The 12,896-nt window shown below is 36.2% G+C and overlaps 1 long non-coding RNA gene across 1 annotated transcript in view; it reads right to left on the bottom strand.

Moving 5' to 3' along the window:
- Positions 1-420: 420 nt before the first annotated feature.
- The window catches only part of LOC141554417 (uncharacterized), a 100,208-nt gene continuing 87,732 nt past the window's right edge, over positions 421-12,896 (bottom strand). The window contains exon 2 of the long non-coding RNA XR_012485867.1: positions 421-1,423. This is a non-coding gene — a long non-coding RNA (uncharacterized LOC141554417). The remainder of the gene's footprint in view (positions 1,424-12,896) is intronic.

The raw sequence follows: 12,896 nt of genomic DNA, 5'->3' as shown, positions 1-12,896 counted from the left end.
AACAGTTCTCATTACTTTGACTTAACAGGTGACATGGAGCTATAGACTATATTATCCTTGGAAATCAGAGAACAACGTTGCTTTCTCATTTTCTCTCTCTTGACTTCAAACTCATCTGTAAAAAGGTGTTAGACAATAACTTTTATTCCAATTTTGAATGTATGAGCATAATGAAATACTAAATGATGGTGTGTTGATTATGAGTGATAAATTCAGAAATGTAGATGATATGAAAAGTTATCTATAGGTTTTTATCTTAATAAAGAAAAATAATAGTGCTTTTATCTCAAGGAAAAAAATTTCTATTTTTTTATATAAGATAATCTTTACTTCTCCTCCTTATGATTCTTAGAGATTTGTGAGAGATGTTTTCCTATATAAAATTACCATCTGACAACATAAAAATAAAGTCAATCAAAGTCAATCAATAAACATTTATTTTATTAAGTTCCTACTATGTGCCAGGCACTGTGTTAAGCACTGTGGATACAAAAAAAAAAAAAAGCATAAGATCTTCCTTGCCCTCAAGGAGCTTACAATCTAAGGCAACTAGATATCCAATTTGGACAAGATAGTTTCATTCTGGAAAGCTGACTTTTTCTCTTTTATTAACTTCTGCACATGGACAGGTGTCTTTCCCAATGCTCTAATCCTGTTGGTTCTTTTGTGAATTACCATATCCACCTATGGAAAACTGATGGATTAGTTTGCAAAATATTATTACATTCACAAGAGAAGCAGAATGGTGCTTTTAGCAGATAAAATGCTGAATCTGGGATCAGGAATCTCACCTCTAACACTTTCTAGTTGTGGGACAATAAGCAATTCACTTAACTGGACTTCAAGTCCATTCTCTAAAACTTGTCAGTAATACATGAATTGCAACCTACTAAGTGGAAGAAGTTCACACAACAATTAAATCATAGAACCTTGAAGAATTCATAGAAGCAAAATAATAGGAAACTTCTATTTTTATCTACAGCTCAGAGTCAGGAGAGTATATATTTACTTCACTTCTGGGCCTCGATTTACCCATCTATAAAATGAGATAATTGGGCTGGGTATTTTCTCAGATCCTTTTACTTAATCCCATATAGTTTCTCTAGGCTTGAACATGTTGGGGAACAAAAATATAACATTTTTTTCATGAAATCATGAGACAGTCACATGGGGAAAATCCAAATATTTTCATTAAAACTTTTGTTTACAAAGAAGCATTTGCATAGTGCACACAGACAGTTAAGAGATGATAAATCTTCATTCCTGAGAAGCTGCTGCAAAGGTACCAACTGGAGGGCTGTGTCTTCTCTTTGATAGAAGATGTGTTCCCTCTAATCACTGGGAATCTTTTTGAAGGACCCTTTTAAATAGAGTTCATTGCCAAGGTGAAGTGAAATCCAATTTCAGTCCAGAAAGCCCAGATCTGCAAAATAAACAGACTTCCATGTACAATGTCAGTTTTCAGGGCCTGGAACACAGTTAAAAGACAGTACATGACATTACACACTGCCTGTCAGAGATCATTTGCAGAACCCACCATGGTTAGCCAAAGCAAACTCACAGCTAAAATTACAGGTGGAAAAATATTTTTAACAAATCCTTTAAAAGAATTCATCTATATACCTATCATACACACCAAAGAGCACAAGGTTTCTCTTTATGAGCTCATAACTGGACCACTAATTTTCAGAGTCCTAGAGTGGTCAGATTGTTTCTTGGAAATAAATTTGTTGTTTTCTCCTGTTAAGACTTGAACACATGGGTACCTTATATCTAATCAGACTCAGAGGCCTTCTATTTTTCTTTAAACACATAAGACCAAATTTCCCCTTCCCAAGAATTCTAATTTACATCAAAATGCTTTGCTCTCATGTTTTTTTTTTATTTTCATAAGATACAATTTTCATCTGATTTTCATAAGATCTAAATTTGAAAAGAATCTTAATATACAGAAAGTCATAAGCTGAGGGGTTTAGAATGATCTAAGAAGGGCACTTCTCTTATCTGGCTCTGTTTCCTCATATGCAAAAGAAGAGGGTTAAATTTGATGGTTTTTAAGATATCAGCCATTCATAAATTCGTGATCCCACTAATAAACATGTAATGTCAGTTAGAAGGGACCTGAGAGCATATCAAGTCAGAGCCAGAAGTCCTCTTAGGGTATTATGAAATCCAAGCACCCTATATTTAGATATGAGGAAAAGAGAGAATAAATAGCTTAATTAAATACCACACAGTAAATTATAGCAAAGCCAGACTAGAACCCTTGTTAGCTATAGAATTATGTGAAGACAGAAGACTTGGAATCAATATAAAATGAGGTGGGTATTTGACATCAGCAGATGAAAAATGTCATATCTATCTGAATTTGAACCTGTGATCTCCAAAACCAAAATGAGATAATTTATGGGAAACCTTTTGTATCTCTGAATCATCTTTAGGGACTTTCTAGAAACAGGAGCAATAAAATGATATGCTAGACACTTTCACTATTTTCTACTAACTTTCAAAAGATTCCAAAAGAGTAATTAAGCATTCATTGCAGAGTGATTCCAACTGAATGGTCAAACAAAAAAGAAAGAACAACATAAAGTTTAAAAAAAAAAAAAAAAACCTATATGAATTAACATCAGAGAATGCTAATCCTGAAAATCACTCAGCACCCCTCCCTCACCAGTCTCTGTGCTTCTACTCCCAGCAGGGACAAAAAACTTTCCCTGGGCTTGTGTCTAGGGCTTATGTTAAGATTCCTCCAGCTGCACAGACTTAGCCAGAAATGCATACACACCCTCTTTCAATCTCCCTCCCAAAAAGCAGCAGACATTGATTCTGCCCAGCTATGAGTAGAGAGGATAAATCATGCTGTCTTCTGCCTAGAGTGACCTCTGGGTTACATACCTCCAAGGTATACTTATCACCCCCTAATCCTGCAAAAAGTCAAATGCTGATTCAGCTAAGCCGGAGGGAGAGTCAAGAGAGGAACTGGAATAGAGGGCCAGCATGAGTGACTTTTTAAGGTCATTAAAAAAAAGTCTGAAACTCAGATTGGGCCATTTCTTTCTCACCAAAGGCTACTCAGGGCTGGAACCCATGTCAATGAACATTAAATCCTTTAAATGAGAGTAGCCTGAGAGGGCCCTGCTTCCCAGCCTAAAGGCTATACCTACCAGCAAAGGGAAAGGGATCAGGAAGTGAATAATGGCAGAGTAGAAGGGGAAAGCTGAAGATTTCAAGAAGAAAAATCAATAAAAAATCAGAGAATAAGCAGATGAATCAACAGGGAAGACATTAAACTAGGAGAAAGGATAAATATTAAGCCCTCATGGAAATTACAAAGCTTGCTTAAATATAATATGAAAATAAAAAAAAAGTAAAATGACACCTCTTTAAACCTCCAGTGAAATCTCAAATTATAGCTCTCAATACAGATTTTTTAAAAATTCGATTAACTAAAAAAATAGAATCCATGGTGGAAATCTTATGGCGAAGTCAGGACTTTGAGAAGTGAAAATGGGATTAACAGATATAGAATATCAAAATACTTAACTTCAGGCAGAAGAGAAGCAACAATGTTATTAGAGCACATGATCTCTATAAAAGCATATGCCATGGACCTTGCATTTGAAAACACAATGTAAGGATCACAGATATCCCAAAATAATAATACAAATTAAAAAAAAAACTAAACTAAACACAATGAAGAAAATATTGTTTAAAAAAAACTGACCATAACAGTTGAATACAGAAAACAAAATTCAACAAAAGAAATCTACAAATCACTTCTGGCAAGAAAGAAAAATAAATAAATCCTATGCTTCAAAATCCAAGACACATAGTGGTTAAACTGAACAATTCTCTTGACAAATAACAAATCCTTCAAGTGGTAAGGAGAAAGAGCATCAAATAAAAAAAAAAAAAAAAGGAAATTTGTATACTAGAAAAAATTTTTTATTAATTATAGTTTTTACTTACCAGATATATGCATGGGTAATTTTACAGCATTGACAATTGCCAAACCTTTTGTTCCAATTTTTCCCCTCCTTCTCACCCTCCCAGATGGCAGGTTGACCAATACATGTTAAATATGTTAAAGTATAAATTAAATACAATATATGTATACATGTCCAAACAGTTATTTTGCTGGCATACTAGAAAATTATTTTGCATTCACTAAAACACAGATGAGGCTGAAATGTATGTATGTAGGTATGTAGGTATGTATGTATATATATATATATTTTTTTTTTTAATTTTTCAAGCTACTCTCATTTAAAGGATTTAATGTTCATTGACGTGGGTTCCAGCCCTGAGTAGCCTTTGGTGAGAAAGAACTGGCCCAATCTGAGTTTCACACTTTTTTTTAATGACCTTAAGAAGTCACTCATGCTGGCCCTCTATTCCAGTTCCTCCCTAAAGAACAGAAACACAAAAAAAAGTTAAATAGACATAATTGCCATGGAAAGAATACATAATAAAGATAGAGCCACACACATAATGAGGCACAGAGACAGATAAATAAACTAACCTATATGGTTAAAAAAAAAAATAAAAGAAAGATCATCAAGAGGACCAAGATGAAATACTAATTTAAAGAAATAGAAAAAGTGAAAGGAAAAAGGTTGAAATGAAGCTCAAAGGCTAAACTCCACTATTCCTCTCTGGATGAATCAAGTTATTTTGTAGAACAAATCTGAGAATGGCAGTAAGCATGAATAGAGAGAGGAGAGGGAAGATCGGTGCTGGTAGTCTTATCAAGCCCATAAGTGAAACATTCCTCATTCCTATGACTCATTCTATGGTCTCTTAGCAAAAAGAATGGCTAGAGAAGCGCCAGAAAGTAGGGATTGAAAATGGAGAAATAAAGGAAAGGACTTCACTGTTTCACTTCACTGTAGGAGTGGGGAGGGGGTCCCAAAGAATATTATTTCCATAGAGAAAGGGAGGTACGCCTGTGATGAAAATGGGGACTCTACGGTGGTTTTGCTCTGGAAAGAGTTGGCACATTGAGAGACTACTTTTCCTTAGTGAATCTGTGCCTCCATAGATAACATCCTGCATTAGGAAAAGAGAAATCACTCCTAGGAACAAGCAGCATCCAGAAGGAAGGAAAGACATGGGCTCAGAGATGAGATTTCATTTCCAATGAGGGGGAAAATGGTCATGGAGATGGCAGGGATATAACTGTACTTATGAACTGGGGCACTGGGAAATGTCTTCCCTCAGACACTGCTTCTACAAATAACTTCCCTCATAAATTGATACATCTAAAAGTGAGCCACAATAGAATAACAAAAAGAAGAGAGAGGCTAGTAAGTCCAATTCTATAAAAAGCAATGTTGGAATAAACAACTCAAGCATGCTATATCCGAAGTATTAATTCCATGAAGAAAACAAAGATAATAAAGAAGAAATTAATAAGGATATAGAAAATAAAATTTCAGAATAGACAGGAAGAGAAGAAAATTAATAAGTAGCATAAAGAAAATACATTTTTTCTTAGAAAAAGGCACAGGAAAAACTTCACTATTGTAAATATTAGTTGTATTTTTGTTATTCTTGTTAGCAAAATCCAGATCTCATGCTCAGTTAACTTTTTTAAAAGTCACTGATGAAAGTCTACATATACATAAAATAACACCATACTGCTTTGTTGAGCAGAACTGACCTAGAATATATCTAAGATCCTAATCTCTAATGCTGAAATTACCAGAATCATGTAGTATGACTGTCAGAAGATTAACTATATGTTTGATGCTGTGGGGTGATGGTGAAAGAGGAGACAAGGCAGAAAAATTTGTTTCACATAGTTTGAGCAAGTCATGATATACAAGTACAAATGTAGAGATGGATTATTGGACATTTGACCTGTGATAATATGGAGAGGAGGAAACCAACCACGCTATCATAACACATTTTATTATTTGTCCATGGAAAGACAACTAGATGTAGAAATAGAAAACTAAAGTTCAAGTACCTATTCCCACAATTATTATTTACTGAGCAAATGGGCAAAATACTCTTCTAAGTCTCAGTTTCTTCATCTATAATAATAGGAGTAACAGTATTTATGCCTCACAGAGTTTTTGTAAAGCAAGATCTTTATCAGTCTTAAAAGTATTAGAGAAACATACGTTAATAAGGTACTATGTGCTATTTAGGTAAAGTGTCTTCCCTAAAAATTATGTTCTTACTTTATCCATCCATTCCCTTTAATCACCAATTCTTGCTGAATCAAAGAATGTCTTGCCACACTAGATATACAATATGTCAAAGAGTCAATCTAATAAATATAATTGTACTAATAAATGCTAGTCCATTGAGTTACTGATCAAAACAATTGGTTGTGGTAAAACTGACAGGAAGACAGGAGAAAGAATGTTGGATTCGAATTAAGTGCCTGTTTATATGTGAACCTGGATAAGTCATTTCCTCATTCTCTGGGTTCAGTTCCTTTAGCTATAAAATTAAATAGTTGGACTAAATGATCTTTAATGTTCCTTTTAGATATATCTATGAAAGACACACCAATCCTATGAAAGAACACCAAGAGGACAGTTTGAAGAATCTGGGAGCAATGGACATAATAACAATTCAAAAGTAAAATTATAAATTTTACAAAGGGTCTTTGTTATTTATATAGTAGTCATTATAAGCCCTTGTGAAAAACAGATTTAGAGAGGTAGACTCCATATATGGTCTAGTGTTTGGGAAATGCCCAAGAAATGAAAAAAGGCAGGAAACCTGACCCAGTAATAAGTATCAGAGTTAGTACTGAACCCAAGTTGACAGGGCCCGTTTCCATTCTACAGTCAAAATTTCCACTACATCCCACTCAGAGCTATTATTTGGACCAGATGAAACAATGTAGGAAAAACAATGTGTAAGACATTAGCAATGTATTCTATTAACAGGAACATCTAGAATAACTGGGACATTAATGGGCACAATGGATAGAGCACCAGGCTTAAAGTCTGAAAGACCTGAGTTCAAATGTGGCCTTACACAGTTAAGACTGCCCAAGTGACTCAACTCCTATTTGCCTCAGTGGGAACACAATAGAGATGAAAATGGCAAAGCACAAAGTATTTGAAATCTGATTCAGTGGAGAAAATTCTTCCCTACTTTACAGAACTCTATAGGATTTAATTTTCATATCCAGAATGAGAGGCAAGCTTTTTAAGGAAAGCAGTTCTGATCACCTTAGCCAGAGTAAAATACAGAGAATGGTACTAAGCCAAAATGACTCCTGTGTAATAAAGATAATAGAATGGACATGATTCTTTAAAGACAATTCTTTGGAACAGATCAATTTTTCTGAGAGCCAGATCCTATTTTCTATTTGTTGTTATTAAGAATCCATGCTTGATATAAGAAGCAATCGCCAGGGACCAATCCAGTTTCAGGAAATGCAGGATTTATTTTTTAAATGGGACTACTGGGATGCATTTTAGAACTAAGGGAAACTTCAGGAATCATCTATCTGGTCCCATCTCCTCATTTTACAGAAAGACAAAATGAATCTCAGGAAAGGGAAGCCATTTTCCCAAGGTATAGAAAATGGCAAAGCTAGAATTCAAAATCAAGTCCTCTGATTCTAAATTTCAGGACTTTTGATATGGAATGTGGCTGTATCAAGAGTTACCTCTGTAAGCAGAGGTCTGATGGGTGACCCGGTTCTGAAGGCCCAGAGGTCTGCCAGACTTTCAGAGCCTCCCAGTTTAATAAAACAACCACACGTGTCATCTTGAACTTGACCATGAGTCAACAAGAGGTCTCAATTTTTTTTTTCTCCTCCTTCTTTAAATCAATTTGGTTCCAACAGGTGTTCACCGTGTCTGAGGTCGCTCTGCTTACATAACCCTTCTTCCATTTGGAAGGATGAAAAATGTCACTTGGATTTATTGTAAACAGACTTAGGTTGTACTAAACAGTAAAACCAAAGGTCACCCAATTATTCATATGCTTCCCCCCCTTTCCTCACTCTTCTCTAGACTTTAATGCATGCAAGAGCCAACAAAGAGACTTTCCTCTGTTGATGTCATCCCCCACTTCCACCCCCACCTGAGGAGCATAAAGAGGATGGAAAATGTAAGCAGGAGGAGGGGGGAAACCACTTGGCTGCAACCCACAGTTGGGGAGAGGGCCCAGCGCAGTGGGGGGTCTTGCGTGCTATGTGAACACAGGCCTATCTATCTATTTTCAAGTTTGAACTTGGAAGGTTCTTCAGAATTTTTGTCTGCCCTCCCACTGTCAAGATTTGAAAGAATGAAAGAGAGAAAATTGGTCAGGATGGGGAAAGGAAAAGAAAATGAAGGATGAAAAAGAGGTAGGGAGGATAGAAGAGAAGAAAGGAAGAAATAAATGAAGGAAGGAACAGGGAGAAAGGACTTTACAAAGGGCCATGAGCAAAAGTTTGTTAGTGGGAAAAATAATGTTCCATCAGGATAAATATAGGTTAATAAAAATTCATGTCAAAGAGCCATCATGCTTGTTAGAGTGGTGCTGAAATCTCTTGCTCAAGTATGAGCATTTGAGAGCCAAGAATTTGAGAATAGGTAGGTTGTATTCATGAAGACACAAGTCACTCCAAGTTGGTGAATCCAGAAATAACTCAGCATGAAAGATGTCTCAACATGAGAACTGCCTTTTTTCCTTTTTGCTCTACTCATATGCCCTTATTCCCAACTCTTGAAGTTTAGACTTTGCTTCTTGGGCCATTGATTCCACCTCTAATTGCCCAGGTAAGGGTTAGCCATTCCAGGGTAATATAAGTCAATGAAAAGTCTAGATTTAGAGTTTGTTAACCTGGGCTCTGAGAACTTGATTTTTAAAATCTGATAATAGCCTTTTATTATTTTATTTTATGCTTTTAAAAGCCTTATTCTTTGAAGGAGTTCATGGTCTTTGGCCAGACTGCTCAAAAAATCCATGACATGATTAGAAATCTAGGGGTTGGCCCTAGATCAGACATTAGCAAATCACCATCCAGCTAAGGAAATGCAATTTCTAAAGAATAGGCTATGTAAAAAAGACCACTCATTTTACCACCAGAGAACCTGGGTTCAATCCTATCTCTTCTATTTGTTATTAATAGATCTTTGAGAAATCATTCAATCTCTGCCCTCAGTTTCCTTTTGCAACTCTAAGACAATGTACACATTATTGGACTGGTAATATATATATTTGTATATATGTATAACATATACATATATATATTTGTATATATGTATATAATATATACATATATATGTTATTCTAATACGAAGTCATGAGGTCTGGGGAAAAAAGTGGCTTTTTTTCCCCAAAACTCTTACAGTCAGATTGGATTTAGTTAAGATGAACAGAAAAAGATATTGTTTTTGTTTCATGTACCAATAATGTTGTAAAAGAGAAACTGAGTCTGGTCTACTTCCTATTTGTCCCCCAAATTATCTCAACTTCCCTTTTCCTGATTTGTCCTTTGTTGTCATTGTAGAGCCTAGAAGGGTCTATCTAGCTCCTTTTGTCCTGAACTTGGTGTAATCCGTGGATTTGTATTCAGAAGGCTTGGATTCAAATCTTCTTACTATATATGTGACCTTGGGCAAGCTTCACTTTCCCTCTATGAAATTCAGTTTCCACATCTCTAGGAAGAGGAGATTGGACTAGATAAGTAAAAGTCTGAATCTGATGTTAATAAGATCTGCATAAGCTTGTATGTATACGTATTTGCAGAGACACAAATGTGTATATTTATATATGTATATATGCATTATGTGCTTACATAACTAGATACACATATATTGCACATACCTACATAAACATATATTCATATCTTATGAACATGTGCATAACAAACATATATATATACATATCTTATATATGTGTAAACATATATTTGTATTATGCACAGATGTAAATTGTGTAAATACACATTCATATTTACACAAATGCAAATATCTACAATACACTTATGCACATAAGTATGGGCACATACATATTTATATATGCATATATGCATGTGTTAGTGCATCATCCCCACATCTATCTTGATTAGCTTTTGTGTTTTATAATAACTATATCCTCCCTAAACAACATACTCCATCTTCATCTCTGGGCATTTTCTCTGGCAATGCATCAAATCTGGAACGTCCTCCCTCTTTGTTCCAAATCTCAAGTAAAACCCCATCTTCTACAAGAAGCCATTCTCATCCCCTAATCTGGAACTTTTTCTTGTATTTATTTCCTATTCCTAATATTTAAACTTTTTCTATTTAGTTATTTCCTATTTCCTAAAATATTCCTATTGAACTACTTCCTATTTTAATCATTACTCTTTTTAATTATTTCCTATTCCTACTTAATTACTTCTAATTTCCTAAAATATTACTTTTTAATGAGTTCCTATTTTTATGTCCTATTCCTAATATTTAATTATTTCCTGTTTCCTATTTTAATTTTTTTTTGCTATTTATCCTGCACATAGCTTGCTTTGTATGACTTGTTTACACGTTCTCTCTTCTCTTAGGTCTTGAGTTCCAGGAGGACTAGAGCTCCCTTTGGATCCGCAGTGCTCAGCACAGTGCCTGGCACATAGTGAGCCCCTAATAAGTGTTCATCAGTTGATTGATGGATTGAAACAGCCCTTTCTCCAATGAGTTCAAGAGCCCAGTAGTCACTGCGGGCTCGCACGTGCGCGCACTCACATTCGCCTCAGGACTCGGCTCACGTTCGGTGCTGAGCATCCCTTCCCCTGCCTGGTCCGCCTTCCTGTTTTCTTTCTTTCTTTCTTTCTTTCTTTCTTTCTTTCTTTTCTTTCTTTCTTTCTTTCTTTCTTTCTTTCTTTCTTTCTTTCTTTCTTTCTTTCTTTCTTTCTTTCTTTCTTTCTTTCTCTCTCTCTCTCTCTTTCTTTCTTTCTTTCTTTCTCTTTCTTTCTTCCTTTCTTCTTCTTTCTTCCTTTCTTCCTTTCTTCCTTCCTTCCTTCCTTCCTTCCTTCCTTCCTTCCTTCCTTCCTTCCTTCCTTCCTTCCTTCCTTCCTTCCTTCCTTCCTTCCTTCCTTCCTTCCTTCCTTCCTTCCTTCCTTCCTTCCTTCCTTTCTCTTTCTTTCGGGGGGAATCGTGGATCTCTCTTTGGCAATCTAGTGAAAACCTTTCTCAGAATAATGCTTCTGAGTGCATAAAATAAAATATATGGGTTTGCAAGCGAACCCAATTTTACTGAAAAAAAAATGTTAGGAACCCCCGATTATGACTGTGAAACAACGCTCTTTAGATTTAAAACCCTAAGGCAAATCCAGGAATCATTTCTAGTACTTTTTGAAGTTCATAAAATCATAGATAAACCTGGAAGGGAGCTTAGAGGTCCCGAGGTCCAATTTTGAAGATAATGTATGAAAGCCAGACAGTGTCACGCAGGCATTGAGTCGGGATCCAAGCCTTGCGATTCCAAATCCAACACGTTTTCTATATGAATAATTGAGGAATAGGGAGAGAGGAGGGAAGGAAGCAGGAGGAGGTCTGGGATCGTGGATTGCACTATTAAATGTGTATTCTCTGGAGATTTAGAAAATCCTGCTCCCCCCCTCCCCCAGAATCAGCTGAATGACTGAGGAATATGTATGCATTCATTCATTCGTTCGGTGTTGTTTTGGGGTTATGGGGCAGGGGGGTGGAGATAAAGTTTAGATGAATGCCACAGTCTCAGCATCTAATAGTTGCCTTAAGCAAAGCTCTGGTCCGCAGAGTCATTCCTGCCCGCTACAGGATGCACTTCCGGTCCAAGCAGATTGGCGCCTGGATGCCTTGAAGCCCAAAGACAGAGTTAATGTGACCCTGAATTTTCCGCACAGTCCCTTGTCACTTTCACCATAATTTCTCCCTCAAACTCTCCCTCCACAAAAAGGATATAGGTATGTATGTTATCATGTGAGCATATCTGTGTATATACACATGTATGACATGTTTGTGTGTATGGGTCTATAAGCATATGTAGGTTTTATACATGTTGTTGTTGATCCTTCCTTCTGGAAGAGTATTGGGACATCAGGGAGGTGCCGCCATGACATGCAAGTGAATTGGATTTCAGTGCTGTGCAAAGTCACTTTCCCCTCCAGAGCCATCTGGATCCAGTGCTAAATAGAGATCAGGATGATTGGAGATGGCCCTGGATGCAATGGAAAACCTTGCCTTTTTAAACTAAGGTCTTCAACAGATCTGTTTGACTCAGGTGATATAAAGATATACAGATATAATATATATATACAGTCATACACACACATATATATATACACATATCTACATATATATATATATATATATATATATAATCTAAGAACTACAAAATATGGGAAAGATTTAAAATATTATTTGTCCAACTGTATATTACTATTACAAGTTACTTCAAAACCAAACTGTCTCCTTTACTTTGTTAGTTCCTTAATATTTGCTGAACTGAATGTAATCATTGAGATCCAAAGAAAGTTTAACTTGACCAAGATGACAGTGAGCTAGGAGGATGGCCAGGCTTTGAGCCCCCATCTCCAGACTTTTAGCCTTGTGGGGTGTCAGCCACACAGCGGACCTCTTTGACAAGCTACATCTGTCCATGTACTTCCTATTTTCCTTACCCAATGCAGAAGTGAACTTGTCATCGAAGAGATCTGGGGAAATACAATAGGGTTTTGATGGACAGCACCAGGCTCATACACAAGGGCAGACACGCCACAGCTTTGCTTGGCAATTCTTAGAGGCCCTTCCTAGAGACCAGTGATGCTCAAACCTAGAGACCCCAATAATACACGAAGGCCTTGCCCACACCCTTCTCTCCTTTGTCCTCTTCCAGAGTAGTCTCAGCTACTCAAACAAGCAAAAGATAACATTCTTTTGGGTTTAGTTTTGGAAAGGAGATATTAGAAAGAG

The sequence above is a fragment of the Sminthopsis crassicaudata genome, chromosome 2, assembly GCF_048593235.1.
Source record: "Sminthopsis crassicaudata isolate SCR6 chromosome 2, ASM4859323v1, whole genome shotgun sequence".
Lineage (NCBI taxonomy): Eukaryota > Metazoa > Chordata > Mammalia > Dasyuromorphia > Dasyuridae > Sminthopsis > Sminthopsis crassicaudata.
The sequence above is the reverse complement of the archived record's forward strand: the minus strand, read 5'-3'. Positions and strand labels throughout refer to the sequence as shown.